The sequence below is a fragment of the Amblyraja radiata genome, chromosome 17 (assembly GCF_010909765.2).
Source record: "Amblyraja radiata isolate CabotCenter1 chromosome 17, sAmbRad1.1.pri, whole genome shotgun sequence".
Lineage (NCBI taxonomy): Eukaryota > Metazoa > Chordata > Chondrichthyes > Rajiformes > Rajidae > Amblyraja > Amblyraja radiata.
Window position 1 is genome coordinate 48751281 of NC_045972.1, and position 25427 is coordinate 48776707.

Genomic DNA, 25427 nt, shown 5'->3' on the forward strand with positions numbered 1-25427 from the left:
GTTGGGTATTATACATCTGCTTTGTTTGGGGATATTTCGGATTCAAGCTGTACCAAGAGGTCTGGTAAATATTATTTTTCATTGGAAAATCACAATTATTACTTCTGCGAGATTAAATTAATTAAAATATATAATTAAACTTGCAAATTTGTCAGCCCACGTTGTCAGGTGGATGGCCAAGATGTGGCCAGTGTAATATTACGGGTTCTCGCTTGCTGGTGTGAAATCTCAAAGTATCGGTGGAGCTTGCTCCGATACTCTTCAGGCAGTGCAAGAACCTTGTTGGCACGTTGTGCTATCTTGCAAGTTGCCAAAAATTTATCTAAAGTGCTTGATTTGTAAACAATATGCATCATGTTACAAGTTGGGGGGGAGCAGAATATGACGTAAGAAAGATGAACTAAGCAATAAGCAAGTTGGAAACAAGAATGTGATGGGTTGCATGCAGTAAGGGACGGCGGTGTAGTCTAGGGATCCCTCTCAGGGTCAGTGTGGTTGTCTATGTGTGGAGTCATGGGATACGGGCAAGGTCTTAAATGAATACGTCTCATCTGTATTCATCACGGGGAAAGCCATGGATGCTGAGGAATGTGGGGAAGAGATCAGCAATGTCCTGAAACATATCAATATTACAAAAGAGCAATTGTTGGTAGACTTGAGGCACACAAATATTGATAATTAAAAGGGGGAAAGATAGATCAGCCTTGATTGAATGGCGAAGTAGACTTGATGGGTCGAATGGCCTAATTCTGCTCCTATAACGTATGAATTTATGAAGATAGAGAGAGTGAAGCAAAGATTGACAAGGATGTTGCTGGGACTGGCAGGCTTAAATTGTGAGGAGGGACAGGGTGGCTTGATAGGTGACCTAATGGAGACCTTATAAAATCATGTCAAAATCTTTTTCCCTGGGTCCTGATTGGGGATGATCAGCCATGATCACATTGAATGGCCGTGCTGGCTCAAAGGGCCAAATGGTCTACTCCTGCACCTATTGTCTATTGTCTATTGGGTAGTGGTAAAAGAAGGCATAGGTTTAAGGTGAGAGCGGTAACATTAAAAAATGAAAGGCATTTTTTTCCACAAATCAGGTGATGGGTAAATGGACTGATGTGGGAAGGGAAGTGGTTAAAGGCCAAATGCAGGCAAATGGGAAGCTTAGGAAGGCACTTGGAACAGCAGGGACCTGTTGGGCCAAAGGGCCTGACACTGTTCTCTATAACTTAATGACTTGAACTGATTTTTTTTGGGAAAGCAGAGTATTGCAACCACTCGCTCCAGCAGTGTATAGGATTGCTTTGCGACAAGACTCCTTGACGATCCTTCACTCTCAATTGCACCTGACATGCTTGTTGCCTCATGTCTCTGTCACTACATCTGTCCATGACAGCGGAGTGGCAATGTGGACATTGACACTTCCACACTTGAAAACCCCTCACAATCTGGGCTCCAGCTGACATCTATGGAGCTTGGAGGCATTTGGAATTGTAATTCCGAGCAAGTCAGAGAGAAAAGGTGTAGGTAATATTTAGGACATGATCAATCAGCAGAGCTGCCCTTTGTGATACAGTATTTTTACACTCTGTGAAAAATAGTTATTTTGGATCTTACATCTGCTTTAGCAATTATTACTCCTCTCCCAGTTTGCTCTGTGAATTAATTACAAACATTTAACGAGTGGAGTATCATCAATTAAACCAATAATTAAGGTCTGTAATGAACGTAACTCTGCAACGATTCTGTGTGACTTGTTGAATGCTAACCATGCACAATTAATGCACATTAAGAGCAAGCCCTGAGATATTAAGAGCAAGTCCTTGGGCTTCTGCCCATATATTGACACTCCAGATGGTGCAATACCTTTGCATTGTGTGATGAATAATGAGCAGACATTTCTAGCTTGACTTGCAATGGCTGGCTATTTGGATAAGTGGTGTGTGGTGATGCCGATGTCTGGGGCCAGCCTGCCCTTGTGCTGCCAGGACTGCAGTTTCACTGGTTAAATTAATGGCATTAATATTAATTGATTTGATTTTAATTTTTTGTTCATTCCATATTTTCCTGGTGGGAGTGTGCTGCTTCTGCTTTGAAGCATGTCTGTTGAACCAGCTCAGGAACGTGGAGCTGCAGGCTGTAGGATAGATACCCCCACACATTGCCGTGGTAGTGTGGTCCGCTCCACACTGGCACACCAAACTCGGGCACCATTATACCTGAAGGGAAAGGTCAAGAAAGTGAATGGTATGTTGGCATTCATAGCAAGAGGAGCAGGGAGGTTCTACTGCAGTTGTACAGGGTCTTGGTGAGACCACAGCTGGAGTATTGTGTACAGTTTGGGTCTCCTAATCTGAGGAAAGACATTCTTGCCATAGAGGGAGTACAGAGAAGGTTCACCAGACTGATTTCTGGGATGTCAGGACTTTCATATGAAGAAAGACTGGATAGACTCGGCTTGTACTCGCTAGAATTTAGAAGATTGAGGGGTATCTTATAGAAACTTACAACATTTTTAAGGGGTTGGACAGGCTAGATGCAGGAAGATTATTCCCGATGTTGGGGAAGTCCAGAACTAGGGGTCACAGTTTAAGGATAAGAGGGAAGTCTTTTAGGACCGAGATGGCCCAGCCCAACCATCGTCAGGTGGAGGAAGAACAATGGACAATGGAGGATCCGGTGTGGGGGAGGGGGAGGGGAGGGGAGGGGGAGGGGATGGGGGAGAACAAAGGAGGAGCAGGCAGGGGTACTAATTGTAACTGTGTCAGTGCGGTATGTGGCGACTGTTTACATACCTTGGGTCTGCAAGCAAGGAATTGCACTGTGCCTTGTCACGTGACATTAAAGTATTCCACTCCATTGAAGGTTTGTGTTCCACCTCTGACATACACACCTGCTATAAGGCAAAATCATTTGGAAGACATCAGTAGATAGCACAGTGGTGGCACAGCCCATCCCCAGCTGTCTTGTCACCTCACTGCTTCAGGAATCCAGCTTTGATACTGACCACCAGATGTTGTGTGTACAGGTTACGCTCCCTTTGTGACTATCTGGGTTTCCCACTACTTCTCAATGCTGGTTGGCGGGTTAACTACAAGTGCTGGAGAAAGAGTACACATGTTGCAATGGAAACTGATTGACCTTGTTCCTGTTCCTACCCAATAATAGTGGACTCATCGGGAAATGAAAGGTTAATTTGCTGCTATAAACACACGAGGAGCATCTGTGGAGCAACCCTTGCCTTTGGATAGTGCTACCCTTCCCCGAACGGCCAAGATGGGTGGTTGCAGGGAATAGTCAGACAGGCACTAGTGGAGGCGCTGGGGTAGGCCTACATGAGAATGGAAGTGGCTTTAGGTTCTCTGGAGCCTTCACTACTCCCTGAAGCTGCACATCAGAAATGCGAGGAGCCTGTGGTTGGACAGATAACTGTTCTAAGGACTATTCGACCATGGTGATAAAGCAGCACTCAGTGCTTACAATGCAGTGACCGAGTGTTGGCTTGCTTCTTCTTAGCTGCGTTGGAAATTGAGAATCTGGCAACCAGATACTTGGCCTGTGTGTTTTAAAAGGAACTGCCATTACGTCACTGATGATAAGAATTGGCTTTAGGTTTGAAACAAAATTCCCAGTGCTTGGGCTAGGTCTTTAGGCCTCACTCCCAATCTGCTTCTCTTCTTAAGGTCATTAGGTTTCCTGACATCTGTCCTGGTCACCAACTAATGGCACACCTCCTCCCCACCCCTATCACCAGGCTAGAGCTGTCCATTTGCAGCCTGTACTTAGCTCCGTTTAAGGGCTGTGGATCTGTGCATGGTTGCTGGCTGGCTTTGATCTGGCAATGCCAAGACCATCAACCATGCAATTACCGTTAACTAGACACGGAAATCCCGGCAGAGTTTAAGCACATCACCTCTAATGGCTCAAGATGGTGGAGTCTGTTAGAGATCCAATTCCCCTTCCAAGTCTGCCGAGACGTGTTTGGTTACTATGTGATTGCAGAAAGCTGAGCTATGCATTCACTAACACCATCGTACAAATATAGAATGGCTTTACATTGTGGAAACAGTGTCTGATCTCGGCAAACAGCTTATGCTGCTTGAAATAGATTTTATACCATGCCTTTGTTCCAGTTTCTTGCTCCCTGTTCTTCTGGCTCTTGCCAAAGGAATCTTTCAAGTTCATTAACAGTGCGCAGTGGCTTGGCATTTGGCCACTCTTCACGTCAGTCAGGACAGTGATTGCTGGCAGCGGCTTGGGTCATCATAATTAACACTGATTCCCTTCTCACCCACCGCACAATGTACGCCACTGTTCATAAACGGTAGAAAAATGTGGTGGAGCCACATGTCTGAAGAAGGGTCTCGAACCGAAACGTCACCTATCCATGTTCTCCACAGATGCTGCCTGACCCACTGAGTTACTCCAGCACTCTGTGAAACGTCACCTATCCATGTTCTCCACAGATGCTGCCTGACCCGCTGAGTTATGGTGCAGCAGCATCTATGGAGCGAAGGAAATAGGCAACGTTTCGGGCCGAAACCCTTCTGGAAATAGGCAACGTTTCGGGCCGAAACCCGGAAGGGTTTCGACCCGAAACGTTGCCTATTTCCTTAGCTCCATAGATGCTGCCTGACCCGCTGAGTTAATCCAGCACTCTGTGAAACGTCACCTACCCATGTTCTCCACAAATGCTGCCTGACCCGCTGAGTTACTCCAGCACTCTGTGAAACGTCACCTATCCATGTTCTCCACAGATGCTGCCTGACCCGCTGAGTTACTCCACCTCCATTTGTCCTTTTGCACAACAATGCGGTGATAGTGCTTAATTTCCTCACCTTTACCACATTTGGCTCTTGGGTCTATTATGTAGCTTTGGAACAGAAACTGTCATGGTTAGAATGTCATCGTTCAAGAAGTTCACCAAATGGTTTTCATATTCTTGAATAAAATTAAAGATTTATACAGCAGGGAAACCGGCCCTTCAGTCCAAATTGCTGATACCAACTAATCTGTTAGATTGCACAACACCGGCTGACGCTTCCAAGGCCGCCTGGGTCAAGACAAGATGGAGAGACCAGTGGAAGTCAGCGGAACCACCTAGGCTACACCAGTACATCAATGACCCCATGGACGTCCCTGGCCAGGACCTGCCCCGAAAGCAGTGGTCAACCCTGAACCGCTTGAGGACAGGCATTGGACGCTATGGAGTAGCGATGAAGAGGTGGGGCCTCGTGGAGAGCGCCCGCCTCCTGCGAGTGTGGGGACCCAACACAGACCGTGGAGCACATGGTCACCAGTTGCCCCAAACACCGGCCAACGAATGGTGAACGAGGTCTGGTTGACCGGGACGATGACACGTTGGCCTGGCTCGCCTCAACGGAGCTGCAGGTCTAAAAGACATACGACAGAAGAAGAAGATACCAACCAAGATGCCCTGTCTACACTAGTCCCACCTGTGCACATTTGGTCTATATTCCTCTAAATCTTTCTATTCCATGTACCTGTCCAAACATTAAATGAGGTTGTGATTAAGGATGTAATAATGACTGTTAATATACATGAATGTAGGACATATTGTAGGTTTACAAGAATGATCCCAGGAATGCGTAGGTTAACCTATGATGAGCAAGAAACACATCTCCTTCAGTGATACAGACAGACTTCATTCAGTGCTGGCTGTGTTCATTTGGTTTCATCTGGAAGTTACATAGAAACATAGAAAATAGGTGCAGGGGGAGGACATTCGGCCCTTCGAGCTAGCACCGCCATTCATTGTGATCATGGCTGATCATCCCCAATCAATAACCCGTGCCTGCCTTCTCCCCGTATCCCTTGACTCCACTAGCCCCTAGAACTCTATCTAACTCTCTCTTAACTCCATCCAGTGACCCACAGGTCTGGCCTGGCAATTGGCTGTGGCATGAACATTGCGTGTGGCCTGCACCAGGTCATACTGGCATGTGTTCATCATGTTGTGTAGCTCCACATGTGTTTCCCAGAGCTACCTGGTTCCCACTGATCTCTTGTGATGGATGGGACCTGATGGATATCAGTGGCTGCTATCACTGGCTGGCAGTCTGGTCAAATACAGGTGTGTGCTGTAGCTCTGGAACCAATTACCTTTCCCTGAAGACATTTTATTACTGCCATCTGATTTTTAAAAAACAAAGCAACATGTGAGGCCATTACCAGGGTAACCTTATTCACGGTTTCAAGGTCAGTTAATTGTCACCTGTACCAATTAAGGTACAGTGAAATTCCTTCCTATGTTTAGTTTTTAAACAGATTTTGATGGTAAAACCTTTCTCTTAAAGGTCTTGTGATTCTCTTTAAGAAAATGGGGCAACATTCAGCCAGCTACCTGGACACACAGGTAAATAACAGCGTGTAAAGACATTTGCATAGGTACCACACTCCAGCATTCCTGGAAAACTGTCCGTATTACAATTCTCTGTGATATCAACCCTTTTGCATTTTGAGTTTATTTATTTTTCTCACATATATTCCATTAGAGTGAATGTCTTCCTTATCTATACTTTTTGGTAGTGATTTGTGAATCCTGTCAAGGCAAATTTCTGTAACCTGAACTGTGATAACACGGGGATATGCTGCACTTGGATAGGAAGAGGGTTACAAGGCCAATGGAATGAATTAGGAATAGTGTAGATAGGTATCACAATCGGCAAGGATGAGAAAAGACAAAGGGCCCGTTTCTGCAGTCCTTCTGCAGTTGTACAGGGCCCTAGTGAGACCACACCTGGAGTATTGTGTGTAGTTGTACAGGGCCCTAGTGAGACCACACCTGGAGTATTGTGTGTAGTTGTACAGGGCCCTAGTGAGACCACACCTGGAGTATTGTGTGTAGTTGTACAGGGCCCTAGTGAGACCACACCTGGAGTATTGTGTGTAGTTGTACAGGGCCCTAGTGAGACCACACCTGGAGTATTGTGTGTAGTTGTACAGGGCCCTAGTGAGACCACACCTGGAGTATTGTGTGTAGTTTTGGTCTCCAAATTTGAGGAAGAACATTCTTGCTGTTGAGGGAGCGCAGCGTTGGTTCACCAGGTTAATTCTCGGGATGGCGGGACTGTCATATGTTGAAAGAATGGAGCGACTGGGCTTGTATACAATATCAATATCAATCAATATCAGTTTTATTCGTCACTTGCACATAAAGTGCAAGTGAAATGAATTTGTCAGCAGCGTACAATGAAAAAAGAACACACAAAAACCCAATAAAAAATTTACACAACATCCACCACAGCATTTATCACTGTGGTGGAAGGCACAAAATTTCCCCCGTGGTCGGGACCTCAACCCTCCGCAGCCGTCGCTGTGGGCGTCCAGATGTGTAGACTAGATAAAGTCCAGATAAAGTCCAGGTAAGTCCTGAATCGGAAATCCCTACCGGAGACCGCAGCTTCAGGTTGGTGTAGGCTGCAGGTCGGCGGTCGAAGATTTAAAGTCCTCGCCGCGCCGCAGCCAGAAGCACCGCAGACCGTAGGGCCGGCGGTTAGAGCTCCTCTCCAGGGGTCCCCGGCGAGGGACCCCGCTCCTGATGGTAAGTCCCTGCCGCGCCCACGGTAGAAGTGGCCGCGGGCCGGCGGTCGGAGTTTCTTCTCCTTCCAGGTCCCCAAAGAGGGATCCCAGGCTGCAGACACAGCACCAGCTGGAGCTCTGCAGACCGCGGCTTCAGGCTGCCGCGGGCCAGCGAACGGAGCGCTCCCCTCCGGCGAGGGCTCGCCCGCTCCGCGACGAGAGTCCACGCTGCGCCCGCCGCTGAAGCTCCGGGCACGTCTCCGGGAAAGGCCGCACCGATCCTCGACGTTAGGCCACGGGGGAGGCGACATGGAAAAAGTCGCCTCTCCGTGGAGGAGGTGACTGGAGCAGTTTCCCCCTTACCCCCCCCCCACACCACCTCCTACACAAGACGCACAGAGAGACACCAAAAACACACATCAGGACACACTAAAAAAATTAAAAAAGTTGAAAATACTAACACGCTGCTGGCAGGGCTGCTGGTTTGCAGTGCCCCCACCCAACAAATTCACAACTCTCTGGGTGAAAAACACTGGAATTTAGAAGGATGAGAGGTACTTATTGAAACATATAAGATTATTAAGGGATTGGACACGCAAGAGGCAGGAAGCATGTTCCCGATGTTGGGGGAGTCCAGAATAAGGGGTTTAAGAATAAGGGGTAGGCCATTTACAACAGAGATGATGATAAACCTTTTCACCCTTGAGAGTTGTGAATCTGTAGAATTCTCTACCTCAGAAGGCAGTGGAGGCCAATTCACTGGATGTTTTCAAGAGTTAAATAGAGCTCTTAAAGATAGTGGAGTCAAGGGATCTGGGGAGAACGGGGTACTGATTGTGGATGATCAGCCATGATCCCAGTGAATGGCGGTGCTGGCTCAAAGGGCTGAACGGCCTACTCCTGCACCTATTGTCTATTTCCGTGCTGTACAAAACCACGTGTTGGTTCATGGGTCCAGTGCTCTTGGCCTCCTGGTTTGAGAGGGAGGTGGTGTAACTATCAGACAGCAAACCACTGAGGGCCCAGCCCACCCTGCTCTACTGCGCCCTATTAGCCTTGGACATTCTGCTCACCTCTCTAAGGTTTGGTAGGTTTTTAAATTTCTGAGATATTGAGAGAAATTTTAATATTATTAGAATTGTTTTACATAATTAAAGCAACACATTATTACGTTAAACAATACAAAAATGCTGCGAAAGTTAATCGAAGTACTAACAATTAAACTAAAGATGTAAAAAAAGAATCACGTCCTCTCACCCATTTCCAGTTCAAATGTACGGTGACCTGATACTCCACCTGGGCCACAGGTACATGACAACCCAGGTACATGACTACCCAGGTGGCTTTTCCATGGTAGTTATCGGTGGGAATCTGGGCTCCACATTTGCCCTCCAGATGGAGCAAGGTCACTTCTCACCCTGGACCCTGGCAAGCTCAGCATAGTGCACTAGCCTGTCAGCGGCTAATTGCTTCATTTGACCCATTTATTACTTCAAGAAACTTAGGTCCAACCAGTACACTTAATATAGAAGCTTTATCAGTTAACTCTTCATTTTAAATCCATTCTTCTGCTAAATAAACGCTTCCAGGGAATGGTCTTTCAACCATTTTGAGGTGGTTGCTAGCTTTAGAAATCATGTTGATGACAGAGATGGCCAGATTCTTATTAATAAGGATAGTTTCTTCCAACATGTCATTGGACGGCTTCTGTCTTGTGCCGAGGGTGAAATATTAATACTTGTAGAAAATATATCAAAGATTGGCCAACAACTATCATCACAGTAGGCTTCACAGTAGGCTGGGAGAACCAGTGGATGTGGTGTATCTGGACTTCCAGAAGGCTTTCGACAAGGTCCCACATAAGAGATTAGTATACAAACGTAAAGCACACGGCATTGGGGTTCAGTATTGATGTGGATAGAGAACTGCCTGGCAAACAGGAAGCAAAGAGTAGGAGTAAACGGGTCCTTTTCACAATGGCAGGCAGTGACTAGTGGGGTACCACAAGGCTCAGTGCTGGGACCCCAGCTATTTACAATATATATTAATGATCTGGATGAGGGAATTGAAGGCAATATCTCCAAGTTTGCGGATGACACTAAGCTGGGGGGCAGTGTTAGCTGTGAGGAGGATGCTAGGAGACTGCAAGGTGACTTGGATAGGCTGGGTGAGTGGGCAAATGTTTGGTAGATGCAGTATAATGTGGATAAATGTGAGGTTATCCATTTTGGTGGCAAAACCAGGAAAGCAGACTATTATCTAAATGGTGGCTGACTAGGAAAAGGGGAGATGCAGCGAGACCTGGATGTCATGGTACACCAGTCATTGAAAGTAGGCATGCAGGTGCAGCAGGCAGTGAAGAAAGCGAATGGTATGTTAGCTTTCATAGCAAAAGGATTTGAGTATAGGAGCAGGGAGGTTCTACTGCAGTTGTACAGTGTCTTGGTGAGACCACACCTGGAGTATTGCGTACAGTTTTGGTCTCCAAATCTGAGGAAGGACATTATTGCCATAGAGGGAGTGCAGAGAAGGTTCACCAGACTGATTCCTGGGATGTCAGGACTGTCTTATGAAGAAAGACTGGATAGACTTGGTTTATACTCTCTAGAATTTAGGAGATTGAGAGGGGATCTTATAGAAACTTATAAAATTCTTAAGGGGTTGGACAGGCTAGATGCAGGAAGATTGCTCCCGATGTTGGGGAAGTCCAGGACAAGGGGTCACAGCTTAAGGATAGAGGGGAAATCCTTTAAAACCGAGATGAGAAGAACTTTTTTCACACAGAGAGTGGTGAATCTTTGGAACTCTCTGCCACAGAGTTCATTGGCTATATTTAAGAGGGAGTTAGATGTGGCCCTTGTGGCTAAAGGGATCAGGGGGTATGGAGAGAAGGCAGGTACGGGATACTGAGTTGGATGATCAGCCATGATCATATTGAATGGCGGTGCAGGCTCGAAGGGCCGAATGGCCTACTCCTGCACCTATTTTCTATGTTTCTATGTTTCTATGTTTCACAGTATATGTAATTGTTGGCAATGGATGGATTTAGATGTATTATTCTTGTTTCAGTTGTCTTTGTGCGTTTTGGATTTGTAAGTCAAGCCATTTCAATTTGAACTTCATCGTTTAAATGTAGTTCTAGATTTGTCAGAGATACCTGTAAACATTTCAGGTGGTACGTGTGCAGATTGTGTTTATCGGGCTTGCAGTGCCAATCATTTCCTCAGTGTCTTTATTAGATACAACTTATTTTTTGACTTTCTCAAATCTGAAGTGTATACTTTTACCGAATGGAACCCTTCCCAATGTGACTGAGTTCTGATATCATGTATTGCATAAAGTTACTGGACTGGATCTGATGTTTATGTTCAACCAGTGTCATCATCTCTAGAGATCTCTCTGCAAAATCAGATTCAGAACCATTTATGACTGCTGCCAGTCGGTTGCTTGTTAAATGCCAGTCATCATTTTACCATCCTGTTGTTAATATCATATTTGATATAAATAAATTAATACCACCCATCACCAATTAGATTTCTTCTCTCCAATCCCCATTAATTAATAACAGCTCATTTAAAAAGGACAAATTACATTACATCCCAACCACACGGTTTGTTTTTTTGTCGGAGTATTGTCTCCCAAATGCACCACAATGTAAATTATGTATTATATTTTATTGATATTTCCCTTTTTAAAGAAATTATTCTCATTTGAGCTTTCAGTATCTCAGATTTCCCTGATTTATAACTGCATTTATGGTAATTGCAACAGGGTCTCTCTGCAATTTTGTGCTGCAGCATATAATCACAATCCTCATCATTCCCTCAACAAATGATAACGTCGTTTTAGAAATGGCTGAGTACTCTGCGCTCCATAGCTATTGGTCTGGTGATTAAAACTGTAGATTTCATTACTTCCAGCTTTGGGTTAAAGGAAATAACTACAATTCAAAACTTACAGAAAGTGTCCCCGTCCTCTTACTTCCTGGTTGCCAAACAACAGAATGACAGGTACTGACTTTGGACATTTTACATTGTATGAATATAAGCACAAGTTTTAGTGATTGAAATCAACATTTTATTGTAATCGACAACTGCCACTTTATTGTAATCGACAACTACCCCGGTCACTTAGGAACAAAATCACGCACAATAATGTTTTTCACATCTAAATAACAATATCTGTAATGAAAAGATTATTATAAAGAAAAACGTACCGAATGCACGAGAGAAATGTAAAAATGTGTAAGAAGGAACTGTAGATGCTTGTTTAAACCAAAGACAGACTCAAAAAGCTGGAGCAACAAGTTTTCAAAACTTTTCAATAATTTGCAAGTTGATTCTGGCATTTGCCAGACAGTTAGGGTGGTGTTACGATAAATATGCTGCAGCGTGCATAAAAGCAGCGACGAGGAGTAACCTCGACAAGGCAGACGCAATGTGTAAGTTTCCATCAGGGAGAGACCACAGCAAGCAGGCACATGCTCATCCCAATCTGCTATTCCAGGCCCATCCTACTGCACCCTAGAACCTAACGGGACAGGCAGCGTCTCTGGAGAGAAGGTATGGGTGACGTTGCAGGTCCAGACCCTTCTTCAGACTTCTTCAGTCTCGACACGAAATGTCACCCAGTAAATAACTTCTCTCCAGAGATGCTGCCTGCCCCGCTGAGTAACTCCAGCTTTTGGGTCTATCTTCAGTTTAAACCAGCATCTACAATTACTTCTTACACATTTCGTAATAGAAATGCAACTCTTTATCACACCTTCTGTCTCAGCAAGACCTGAACTTTCCTTTCACAAGCCTCTCCCATTTCTCACCGCTTGCAATTACTTCTCAATTTCAATTTGCCTTGACAAAGGGTTGCATTTTCAAGCTGTACTCTAAAGATTGTCACATCCTGGTGGTGTGCGACTGTGCAAAATAGTGATCTTCCACATCTCATTCGGAATTCTATCCATCTGAAGTATGTACTGCACTGATGGAACCTGAAATAACTGTCCTTAGAACATAGAACTGTACAGGTCTGAGGCTGAAGAAGAGTTTCGGCCCAAGACATTGCCTATTCCTTCGCTCCATAGATGCTGCCGCACCCGCTGAGTTCCTCCAGCACTTTTGTCTACCTTTGATTTTCCAGCATCTGCAGTTCTTTCTTGAACATAGAACAGCACAGGAACAGACCCTTCATCCCACATTGTATGTGCTGAACATGATGCCAAGATGACCCAATCTCCCTGTCCTCACAGCCACACCCCACCCAGCATTGTGGTGTCAGACAGTCAGCCTGGCAGGGGCTGATGCCAAATACCTGCAGCTGATCTCTCACTGGGTCAAGAATTAGTGGCTCTGGGCAACAGCAATGTCATCTCAGTCTTGCCGAGGCACCTCGTAGGAGTCTATGACTCTGACTCAATGAGTATTAGAATGTAGAACCTTCTCAGAAAGATGTCACGAGTGGACACCTCTGTGAGAAATGAAGAGGAGGATCGTTCTCTTCCCATTCACATACATGTGATCAAGGTAGTTTCAGTTTCCACATGCAGCTCGCCAACATGCTGTGTAATGCACCACAACACTGACCCCGGCTGTTCAAGTTCGGTGGGCGGCGCGACTTTCATCAGCAGCGGCCTCTGCAGTCCGTCTGCGTTTTTATTATTTTATGTCTATGTTTTTATGTAGTTTTTGTTATTTTTTGTTGGGGTATGTGTGTGGGGGGGGTGGGGGTAACTTTTAAATCTCTCCCTGCACGGGAAACCCGACCTTTTCTTTGTCGGGTCTCCGTTGTCGTTGGGGCTGCAACGAGGAGCGGCCTCCAACAGGAAGACCGGGGGCTGTGGTGCCGACTACTCACCTCACCGTCACGGGGCTGGCCGAGTCCAGAGCGGGTGGAGCTGTGGTGGACGCTGCTGCGGCCCGACCTCCGGAGATTCGGAGGCTGCAACTGCGGGTTTGGCGGACAGTGACACCGGGAGCCCGCGGGTCCCTGGAGGGAGACCGCTTTTCGGGGCTTCCGCAACGGCGACTTCTCCCGCCCGAGTTGCGGGGTTGAAGAGCTCCTGGAGCGGGGCCTTACAGCATCGCCCCGCGCGGCTTGGAATGGCCGCGGGACTGCGAGCGCACGCCGGGGGCTCTAACACCAAGACCCGGTGTGCGACCTTGCATCACCCGGCGTGGCTTTAATGGCCGCGGGACAATCGCCATCGCCCGCCGGGGGCTTTGACTTTGACTCTGACATCGGGGGGGAGAGTGCAGCGGAGAGAGAAGTTTTTTTGGCCTTCCATCACAGCAATGTGATGGATGTTTATGTAAATTATGTTGTGTCTTGGGTCTATTTGTTTGTAATGTATGGCTGCAGAAACGACATTTCGTTTGGACCTCAAGGGGTCCAAATGACAATAAATTGAATTGTATTGTATTGTAAGTTGTCTTCCTTCCTTTTACCATGTTCATGGGTTGCCTGACCTGCAGCAACATTTTACATTCAAGCATCTCCCAATTTCCCCTCAGACCTCTGGCATTTGACAACATTCTGTGTTGGATAGAACTCCATTTCGGAGAAGTGGAGGATCTTCCTCCTGCATGAATGTACAGACACCTCACTTCATTCTGTGTGACTGACATCCACATCTTATCTGTGAAATGCCTTGGGCTACATATAACATTATTTAAATGTAATTGAGTGGTTTACTGGTATCATTTCTCATTTCCTACAGATGTTGCTGTCTTGTGACACAACCCATAATAAACTCTAAATAAAAATGTAACCTATGGTATGACAATGAAGGGATTACTCATTCTGGCAGTGTGGGCTCTTTCAGCTGATGAGTTGTCGAGAGCACCTGATGTCACGCACAACAAAACATCCAAAGATTGATGATGAGGATTGAGATGGTTTATGTAGGCGGTAAAATATATCTGCGAGTGATTACCATGCATTAGGGTTCAGGTAGTTTATACAGTTTATAAGATTCACAACCTTGAGCAAGGTGGGAGATTAGAAAAGTCATGTTCCCACTGGATATTGGACACGTGAGGAGTGGAGACCGCTGTTGACTCTGAGGCAACTGACATTTTTAAGAGTTGGATCGATATCTTTGACAAGACGTGTGTGGCTATCATGATATTAATAGCAGATGGGAGATGATGATGGGGGAAGCAAGGTAGCGGGCCAGCTGTATGAATGTGCAGTGCCTCTACACAGATTGTTGAGTTTAATTACTGCAGCTTCAGCCTCATTGGGATATTTAGGTAAGGAACAGATGCAGTGTGTGCAATGTGGTCCGTACTGGATATCCTGTCATATTCTGATGGGATCAGGGTCTCTCTTTCTACACACATGTAAGGGCATATTTACATTGGATTGGAATGTGTATTTGGATTTAGTTTTGTTCTGCCTATAGTTTTCTTACCCGGGCTTGGGGAAGGCTCCTAAAGGCTGATTATTGTAGACATTGGCTGCTTCACCATTGCACTGACTCATGTCTCAGGGAATTACCACACATCCTTCCAACCATTTGCAGCACAAACATGTTTGGAACTCAATGATAAGGAAATAAACTTAATAAACAAAATTATCCATCAACAGATTGTGTCCAGCATTTATGCAAGCTAATTGCCTTCCTTAAGAAATCTCCACAGATTTCATATTGACATTGTTCCATACTTCAACCAGCCTCTCTCAGTACTGACGATCAGCCATTGGGACAGAGATATTCCTGACTGTGCCCCTTCCACACGTATCCTGGGTACTTAACTCTGTCATAGCGAGGAGAATCCTAGTGTACAAGGTGCATAATATTCCCCGAGCTAATGCTGAGGGTGTATTGACTGTGAGATTAGATTACACTCTGTTATAGTTGATGCCAATTACATCATTAAACGGCTCACTTTGAAGTGATTGGTTCATTCTGTTATAGGTCAATCTTAATGACAAAATCCGTTGTCACCGCACACATCCATAATTATTACCATATTATAGGGAAAGGGTGAAGAGTTCAGACACTATTGTGGCAAGTTGTAGTAAATGCCTACTATGTTCTGTGTGCTGAAGCAAAGCAAGAATTTCATTGTCCTATACAGGAACACATGACAATAAACTCACTTGAACTTGAACTTGAACTTGAGTTTATCTCCAAATCTTCTACATGTTGGTATTTTAAGATTTGGAAAATGTATTCTCAAGTAAATAGCAATAAATTTGAATTGGAACTGTAATGGAGTTTTGTAACTCTGGGTGGATTTTTAATTTATGAACGTTTTGTTTCTACAAATGCTCTAATTTCAGTGCATTCACATTGGTCTAAAACAGTAGAACACTGGTTGAAAGTAAATGTGAATCATTGGTCTACAAATATACTTTTTGTTTGCCTAAATTGAATACAAGGTAATATTTCAGTTCAATATGTTTGTGAAGAACTGTACAATCTATAAAATTGTAATTAAACAATGGCCATCATTTATCAATAGCATAAAAAGTAATAAAAACATAACATTAATATTTAACATTACAGATGCTAAAGTAGTGATTAACCTAGAGTTCACATGCGATGCTTTCTTGACACCCATTTGGCAGTTCATGCCTGTCCTGCCATAAAAGAAAATATGGGTAATGTTCAGTGGGAAAAACCCTCACTTGCATCTTACAGAATTCGATTAATGTTCTATTCAAAAACCAAACCTGGACCACATTCATTTAAACTTATTTTAGGCATCACTTGTATTAAATGGATTAATGATCCAATGATAATGTGGTTAAAAAGATAATGTTTTGTAGTTTCTAAAGTATAATGATGTACAATAGTTACATTGTATTTCCACGATGCATTTGAGAAAAATAATCTTCAAAGTGCTTTACCTTTTGTTGATAATTTGTCCCAATGTATCTTGACCATAAATCGAGTAAACTACTGAAATACATATTTCTAAAATGTCGCTCACTTCTAATTTATCTTTTCAATACTGTGAGAAAAAAGCATGTTTTCACATGTCTGGATTGGGTCAAAGGTTAGGCTGTGGACAGCGCAGGTGAGTCCTAATTGACCCCTGACTACGTGTACACACTTATTAACTATCTGCTCTGCAAGAACCATAAACCATCCCATCAAATAAAGCAAAACAGTACAATATTTCTGTCCCTCTGTATTAAAAGTAGTGCATACAGATGGAATGCAGCAATTGTTATCTACATTCGGTTTGTGTTTACAGTGAGGATGAAATATTTTACTATTAGGAAATTTGTTCAATTCCTTCAGTCTGTTGGGAATTAAACCAATACACTAATTATATTAAATAAAAACAAGTATTAAATAAAATAATTTAAAAAATGTATATATTTATGCCTAGCCACATATGTCAACCTAATTTAGCGTGATAAGAAGGCTTGAATTTCGAGAGGAATTCTTTTCTGAATCTTCAATGAGGCTACAGAAGAGTGAGAGAGGGAGGGAGAGGAAGGGTGGGGTGGGGGGTGGGGGGGGGAAGAAATAATTTAGCATTTGTTTAAGACCTGATTTTTGGTGCAGAGGCTATGATTATGCTACTTCTGTTTAATTCCTGGGATTGCAGTTGGCATGTAGAGAGCTGCCTCATCACGGTGATATACCAATCTGATTCATGTCGCAACAGTGCCACTCATTACTAATCCTGTCTATCAGTTAACTAGTACTCACTGTTGGACCACACTGGCTTTAAAAGTAAATCGAGGGGAAAGAAGACGGAGTAATCGGCCATCCCAGCGCCAGATTAAAGACTTGCTACTTGTAGTGATTGAACAATGGTCAGCTGCAGCAATGTTGTGGCATGTTCCTCATGTCACAAAGGGTCTCGTTGGATTGCACCATCAGCTCGATTCCACACAGAGGCTCATAATGCTCAGTGTTACACACTATTCAGGATCATGGAAGACTTTGACAGCTTTTCTAAAAGGAATCTTGATCATTAACCCAATCGCATGATGTTTGTTCCTTAATGTGAGTTGAAACCAGCCGTTCAGAAGTTCCTTGCATTAGAACTTGGTGACATTGCGTCAGTTTGACTGATGGTAATTGCTAGTGGAACTTCATTCAATCAAAAAGGACATTTAATTCTTGCCAACCTTTTGATACTTTTTTATTACTACATGGTTCTTTGTCAGGACAATATCTCAGTTCAGCTATGCAAATAAATGACTTCGATATTTATGTAATATCCTTAAAAAGCCATTGAGTAGACAAAAACCAAGTCTGTAGAAGGGTCCCGACCCGAGATGTCACCTATCCATGTTCTCCACAGATGCTGCCTGACCCGCTGAGTTACTCCAGCACTCTGTGAAACGTCACCTATCCATGTTCTCCACAGATGCTGCCTGACCCGCTGAGTTACTCCAGCACTCTGTGAAACGTCAACTATCCATGTTCTCCACAGATGCTGCCTGACCCGCTGAGTTACTCCAGCACTCTGTGAAACGTCAACTATCCATGTTCTCCACAGATGCTGCCTGACCCGCAGAGTTACTCCAGAACTCTATGAAACGTCACCTGTCTATGTTCTCCAGAGATGCTGGCTGGCCCACTGAGTTACTCCAGCATCTCGTGTCCTTTTGAGTGCACGAAAGACATGATTTAACCTGGACAGACTTAAAATCCTTTGGAAAATTTATGTGCCAAGGAAATTGACTGATGGTTCTGCACAGAGAGTTGTGAATCTGTGGAATTCTCTGCCTCAGAGGGCGGTGGAGGCCGGTGCTCTGGATGCTTTCAAGAGAGAGCTCTTAAAGATAGTGGAGTCAAAGGATATTGTATTGTATTGTATTGTATTGTATATCTTTATTGTTATTTTCCTGAGTACTCACATACCCAGAGGAAACAAAAAAACGTTACTCAAACCAGTGTCCATTCAGTGTGCAGTAAAAAATAAATAGAAATAAAAATACATTATATCATGAACAAGTTTAACACTACTCTCAACTAAACATCAACAGGCCTTCCGATCGGCAGCGGCACGACAGTGGCTCTGTCCAGGTTGGTGGTTGGTGCGCGATACTTTGGCAGGGGGCAAAGTCCGTTTATCAGTCTTATAGCCTGCGGGAAGAAGCTGAGGAGCATCCTGCTGGTTTTGCAGCTAATGCTCCTGTACCTCTTCCCAGATGGCAGGATGGAGAATATGTGATGCGATGGGTGGTAGGGGTCTTTGATGATGGAGATGGCTCTGTTGATACATCTCTTCCTGTATATGTCCAGCAAGAAAGGGAGTGGAGCACCAATAATCCTGCTGGCGGTCTTCACAATCCTGTCAAGTTGGTGCCGTTCGTACACCTTGCAGCTCCCGAACCAGGAAGTGATGCCGTAGGTTAATGTGCTCTCGATTGTCCCCCTATAAAAAGTTCGTAGATGTGTAGTGGGGAGACCTGCTTTACGTAGTCTTCGGAGAGGGTGTAGGCAGAAGGGTACTGATTGTGGATGATCAGCCATGATCACATTGAATGGCGGTACTGGCTAGAAGGGCCGAATGGCCTATTCCTGCACCTATTGTCTATTGTCTATTGTATGCTTGTTCTACGAATTTAAAGTGGTCATCTAAACATCTGAACCTGCGGTGAGATTAGGCCTCAGAAAGAGATAGTGGGCAGCTGAGTTTCCTGGCAGCAGAGTGAGTTGCCTCAGTGGCTGCCAAAGGCCGTGGCAGATGCGTCACAGAGTGCCCACTGTCGTTTTCATAGTGAGGACCATTTGATTCATGGAATGGTCTCCAAGTTCAGCAAGAAATCTGGACACATGTTCGAGTTGGACTCCTCCGTCACCTCTGACATCGTGTGCAGGCTCATGGACAAAGTGCCCAGAGAGATTAAATATCTACTGAATTTCCTCTTTTTGATATATAATAAAAATATTTCCTACTAGCCGCATGCATCATTAGAAAGTTCGAGAATATTATTGAGAAGTTGATCAAAATAAATTGTGCAAAAGGTCATGCAGCCACTCAACTCAACATCTGAGCAAAGTGATTAAATTACCTAATGACGACCATCGCCACTTAAGCCATGTCTGAAGGAAGGTCATTGATTCGAGGCAAAAACTCTCGACTTACTGTGTTCTTGAAGCTACAAACCACAGTGAATTGTCACTGAGCTACTACAGTGTGCACACCTACACTGTAACTAAGATATCCAATGCATAATCCCGTCATTACTACCCTAAACCCCCTTCCAGCCTCTGCCACAGCTTTAACTAGGTCTTTATCCAACACGTTCTTATCCGGAGATAATTGACACACCTCGAACTGCCTTTGCTGGAAGTCAATTTCACAAATCCACTTCTCTTTGGGGAAAAAATATCTTTCAGTCTCCAATCTTGCTTGAGGCTTGTTCATTTTGTAATGATGTCTGTGATGGACTGCTAAATAATCTAATACACTGCACTGCACAATATTGGCACAATAAGGTGTCTGCGATTCTGTGCTGCAATTTTTACTTAACTGGCTATTCATTGGGTTAAGAATATTAAACCTGATAACATCTTATTCTTTGCAGATGTAGATGTGAATGATTTCTGGACCAGTTTTTTTTGGTAGCCAGAGTGCATGAGACACAATACGTCAGCATGCAGGGGCATCTTGTAATTAGGAAGGCTCATGGAATGCTCACTAGCTTTATTCCTTGGATGAAAAGTTAATTTACAAAGAAGGATGGAGCAGTTGGGCATGTGCTTATTGGAGTAAAGAAGGTGATCCTATTGAAACGTAAGATGCTCTGGGTCAGATGTGCCCATTAGTGAATCAGTAGGCATAACCAGGGTAAGGGGAGGCCCGCTTCAGATGGAGATGAGAGGACTTCCTCTCAAACAATTGTCAATATTTGGCATTCTTTGTTCTAGCGAGTTCTGGAGGTGGATTTGTGAAAATACTCAAGGCATTAAATGTACTTCCACAGACTGCCAGCATGATGCCCCGGATAGTCACCACCTCCAAAGGCCACTTCATCTTGAACAAAGGTGCTGATGGGAGGAAACCATCTTATGTTAAAGTTTATTATTGTCACGTAGCGAGGTACAGTGCAGCGCTTGGTTTCCACGCTGCCCAATCAAATCAGATAATACCGTACATAAATACAATCAAATCAAACTCAAGTACAATAGATAGAGCAAAGGGGAATGTACAGAGTGCAGAATATAGTAGCCTGTCAGTTCCGTAGACAATGCCCAGTGTCCACAATAAGGTAGAGGTGAATCGCACACTAGGTTAATAAAAGGAAACAGCTGCTGATTTTCTCAACTTCATGTTCTTTGTTCTATATCCTGTGATAGACTTACAAAATATATAGTCTTCAGACAAATATCCGAGTTTTCGGGAACTGTTTGGTCTGATCTCTCTATTATGGAATGATTATTTGTTCTTTCGTGCTTTCAGCCACACTGTGTGTGTGTGTGTGTGTGTGTGTGTGTGTGTGTGTGTGTGTGTGTGTGTGTGTGTGTGTGTGTGTGTGTGTGTGTGTGTGTCTGTGTCTGTGTGTGTGTGTGTGTGTGTGTGTGTGTGTGTGTATGAGTGTGTGTGTGTGTGTGTGTGTGTGTGTGTGTGTGTGTGTGTGTGTGTGTGTATGTGTGGGTGTGTGTGTGTGTGTGTGTGTGTGTGTGTGTGCAAGCTAAGAATTTCACTGTTCAGTTTTGGGACATTTGACAATGAAACAGACTGACACATGATTTCATTTTTTTACAATATCATTTCCTTTCTGGAAAGAGACCAGCTGACTAAAGATTCCTGCCTCAATCAACCTCCATTCATGGGTGAATGTGCCTGGGAAAACAAAACCCTCTGTTGTTTCCTTCCATTGCTAATGTAAATCTTTAACTGTGTATTTCTGGGTAGATGCTCAAGAAGTTGGAAGTTTAGTTTGGCTTGTCTTTTTAGATCACAATCACATAGAAACATAGAAAATAGGTGCAGGAGTAGGCCATTCGGCCCTTCGAGTCTGCACCGCCATTCAATGTGATCATGGCTGATCATCCACAACCAATACCTTTCATTCATTGTGTAGGAAATAATTGCAGATGTTGGTTTAAATAGAAGGTAAGCACAAAATGCTGGAGTAACTCAGCGGGACTGTCTGAAGAAAGGTCTCGACCCGAAACGTTGCCCATTCCTTCTCTGCCTCACTCGCTGAGTTTCTCCAGCATTTTTGTCCACCTTTGATTTTTCCAGCATCTGCAGTTCTTTCTCAAGCACCCATAGAAACATAGAAACATAGAAACAGAAACTAGGTGCAGGAGTAGGCCATTCTGCCCTTCGAGCCTGCACCGCCATTCAATATGATCATGGTTGATCATCCAACTCAGTATCCTGTACCTGCCTTCTCTCCATACCCCCTGATCCCTTTAGCCACAAGGGCCACATCTAACTCCCTCTTAAATATAGCCAATGAACTGGCCTCAACTACTTTCTGTGGCAGAGAATTCCACAGATTCACCACTCTATGTGCGAAAAATATATTTCTCATCTCGGTCCTAAAAGACTTCCCTCTTATCCTTAAACAGTGACCCCTAGTTCACTGATTTTTTTTAATGTATAACTTTCAAAGCTAAGATCTGAAATATGATTTCTGATCACTAACTGAGGTATCAATTCATCGAGTCTCACACGGAGCATAAGCATTTCAAAGAGGGAAGATAAGTGGTGATAAACCAGGTTCAAGGTTTGTTACAAGTGTGCATCTGCTGAATCTTTCACACATAAGAAGGTTGGTACTTGTGTCGATGGTGCTCAGCAGGAGGGACTCTCCTGAATGCAGCACGCTCTTGCATTGCATCAGATACCTTGCAGGTTATGCCTTGCATTGTTCAGCACAGTTTTTTTATAATTCCCTAAAGCACCATCACAGTTTTCTTGTTTTCTCCACACCTTGTGTGGAGCTGCTTTAACGGAGGTCAAATCAGGCTAAAGTTACTCTCTGCCAGTGTATCATTTGTGAACAATCTGAAAATAGCTTGTGAGGGAGAACATCCCCTTAATTGTTGAGCAATGCCTCTGGAGATGAGACACAAACACTGGAGTGTAATATAATTGGTTGGTTAGAGAGAGAGAGATGCGAGCTTGTGCATCACACAGAGTAAACAGCGGTTGTACAGCAAGTATAACACAAATAGCAAACCTCCCTGACCTCTCTGGCTCAACACATGGAAATATTAACATATCACTTCTGCCGTAGAAAATAATTGAGTGTGGAGCACAGTGGAGTGCCTAATGTTGTCTTTGCTATAAAATGTGTATTACGATTGTGGGCATATTAGAGAGGAAGTGTTGTTTTATAATGGAGCCATTGCCATTGAGTCAAAGATTGTGATGTTGCCTGCCAGAGAGGCACTATTGTATTTGCAATGTAATAACTGTGCCTGGTTCAAATGCATGGTGAGATGTTCAACGTGGCTGGGTTCCCCCGATCATAAGCATAGCTGCAGCAGATCCCCTTGGCCATAGGCAAAGCCATCTCCACGGATAATGCACCATGGTGTTACTGTACAAGACTCTCACTGATGGGACAACTTCTTCTCAGAGCCGACCAGAAAGGCTGTAAAATCAAATCCAATTTAGGAAAAATTACATGGTTCAGTTAGCACAGATGACAGCAGTGTTTCACATTTGATTTGGTTACATTATCACTGACATTTCTCACCTTGGTAAACACATAAAAACACAACAACAAATATTTTGAATGTTTCAAATTAAAAATCCTGCTTCAATATAATCATGTTCCCCTGCCAATGGGATTCTGTTCACTGGTTGTTTTCAGAATTTCTACAGGATCATCAATCTGCTTGAATTGGAATTTCTGTAAATTGCAAACAAACTAGTTGAAGGAAAATCTTTGACCAATTCTTCTTTAATCATCAAGCGAAACACAAGGAAGTTGAAAAATGCTGAGTTTTTAGTGATCTTCCCTCCAAAATGTCTGCTGGCTCCATATACAAATTTCAGAACATAGAACAGTACAGCATAGGAACAGGCCCTTCAGCCCACAATGTCTGTGCTGGACATGATGCCAAGACCAACTCTTATCTCTTACAATCCATATCTCTCCATTCCCTGCATATCCATGTGCCAATCCAAAAATCTCTTCAACGCCACTATCATATCATAGGATGCTGCAGTTATTGTTACTTGGCTATGTGACCTTTTTCCCATTTGAGTACTTTTGGGGCACTTTGTAGCTCTCCATATACTCAATGTTGTTTTTGGGGTACATCGCTAAGAACAAAGCATCATGATGTATATTGTCCATATTGTGCAGATGTATCCAAGTGTGTCCACATTGTGCAGGTCACATCAGAATAATCTATCTCCTACGTACTTCATGCTGGATGTAAAGATAATCTTCTCTTCCTTCCTTTCATCTCCAGGTTAAGTGTTAAGCAACAATTACTACATCCATGCGATTGAAGAAGATTGTAGATTGTACAAGGAGAGTCGCCTTTATTCACGTTATACACCCTAACTCATGAGGCCGTGTACATTGTGAACATTTGCAAACTTTCTGCATTTTCTAATATATACATCCAGCCTCAGACAAGGAATCACCTGTGCTGATTGAAGGATTGCATTTTCAGCAGAGATGAGGCTACTGTGGCCATGCACCAGAATTAGATCCCCTTTCCCCATCTCCGGTCTTTCTGGCATTATTTGCCATAATTCTGACTTGTCGAAGGTCATTTAATAATCATGTTCCAAAAATATGGTTATTGAATGTCATAGAAACATAGAAAATAGGTGCAGGAGTAGGCCATTCGGCCCTTCGAGCCTGCACCGCCATTCAATATGATCATGGCTGATCATCCAACTCAGTATCCTGTACCTGCCTTCTCTCCATAACCCCTGATCCCTTTAGCTACAAGGGCCATATCTAACTCCCTCTTAAATATAGCCAATGAACTGGCCTCAACTACCTTCCGTGGCAGAGAGTTCGAGATTCACCACTCTCTGTGTAAAAAATTACTTTCTCATCTCGGCCCTAAAAGACTTCCCCCTTACCCTTAAACTGTGACCCCTTGTTCTGGACTTCCCCAACATCGGGAACAATCTTCCTGCATCTAGCCTGTCCAACCCCTTAAGAATTTTGTAAGTTTCTATAAGATCCCCCCTCAATCTTCTAAATTCTAGCGAGTACAAGCCAAGTCTATCCAGTCTTTCTTCATACGAAAGTCCTGACATCCCAGGAATCAGTCTGGTGAACCTTCTCTGTACTCCCTCTATGGCAAGGATGTCTTTCCTCAGATTAGGAGACTAAAACTGTACGCAGTACTCCAGGTGTGGTCTCACCAAGACCCTGTACAACTGCAGTAGATTCATAACTGATTCAATTTGAGAATCCTTTTATGGTAACATAAACAAGCATCGGCAGTTCCTTCCTACACATATTATGGTAACACATTACAGATACATGATTTTTATTAACCATTTGCACAATCTCAAAAAAACATTCTTAACATAAGAATTTGTTGTTTTTATGAAAGTTGTCTGAAACTGAAGAGGCATGGTGATTCATTTTGTGTTTATCGATTTATCAAGCTTATCGGAACAATCTCATTCGAGTTCTGTTCATTGGCTTGAAGTCATTGACATTTGGGATATTCAGAAACTGTGTGTTTTGGCAAATAGACAAAATTATTATGTTGACTGTGGCCAAAATATGCTTCAAACCAGGAAAAGGAAAAGATGGGCAGACAGCATCTTAAGGCCTAAGAAGGGTCTCGACCCGAAACGTCACCCATTCCTTCTCTCCAGAGATACTGCCTGTTCCACTGAGTTACACCAGCATTTTGTATCTATCCAGTTTAAACTAGCATCTGCAGTTCCTTCCTACACACAGAAAAAGAAGGGACAGTTTTAACTTGCATCTAGATAATAAGGTGATGAGTATGAAATCTGCAGAAT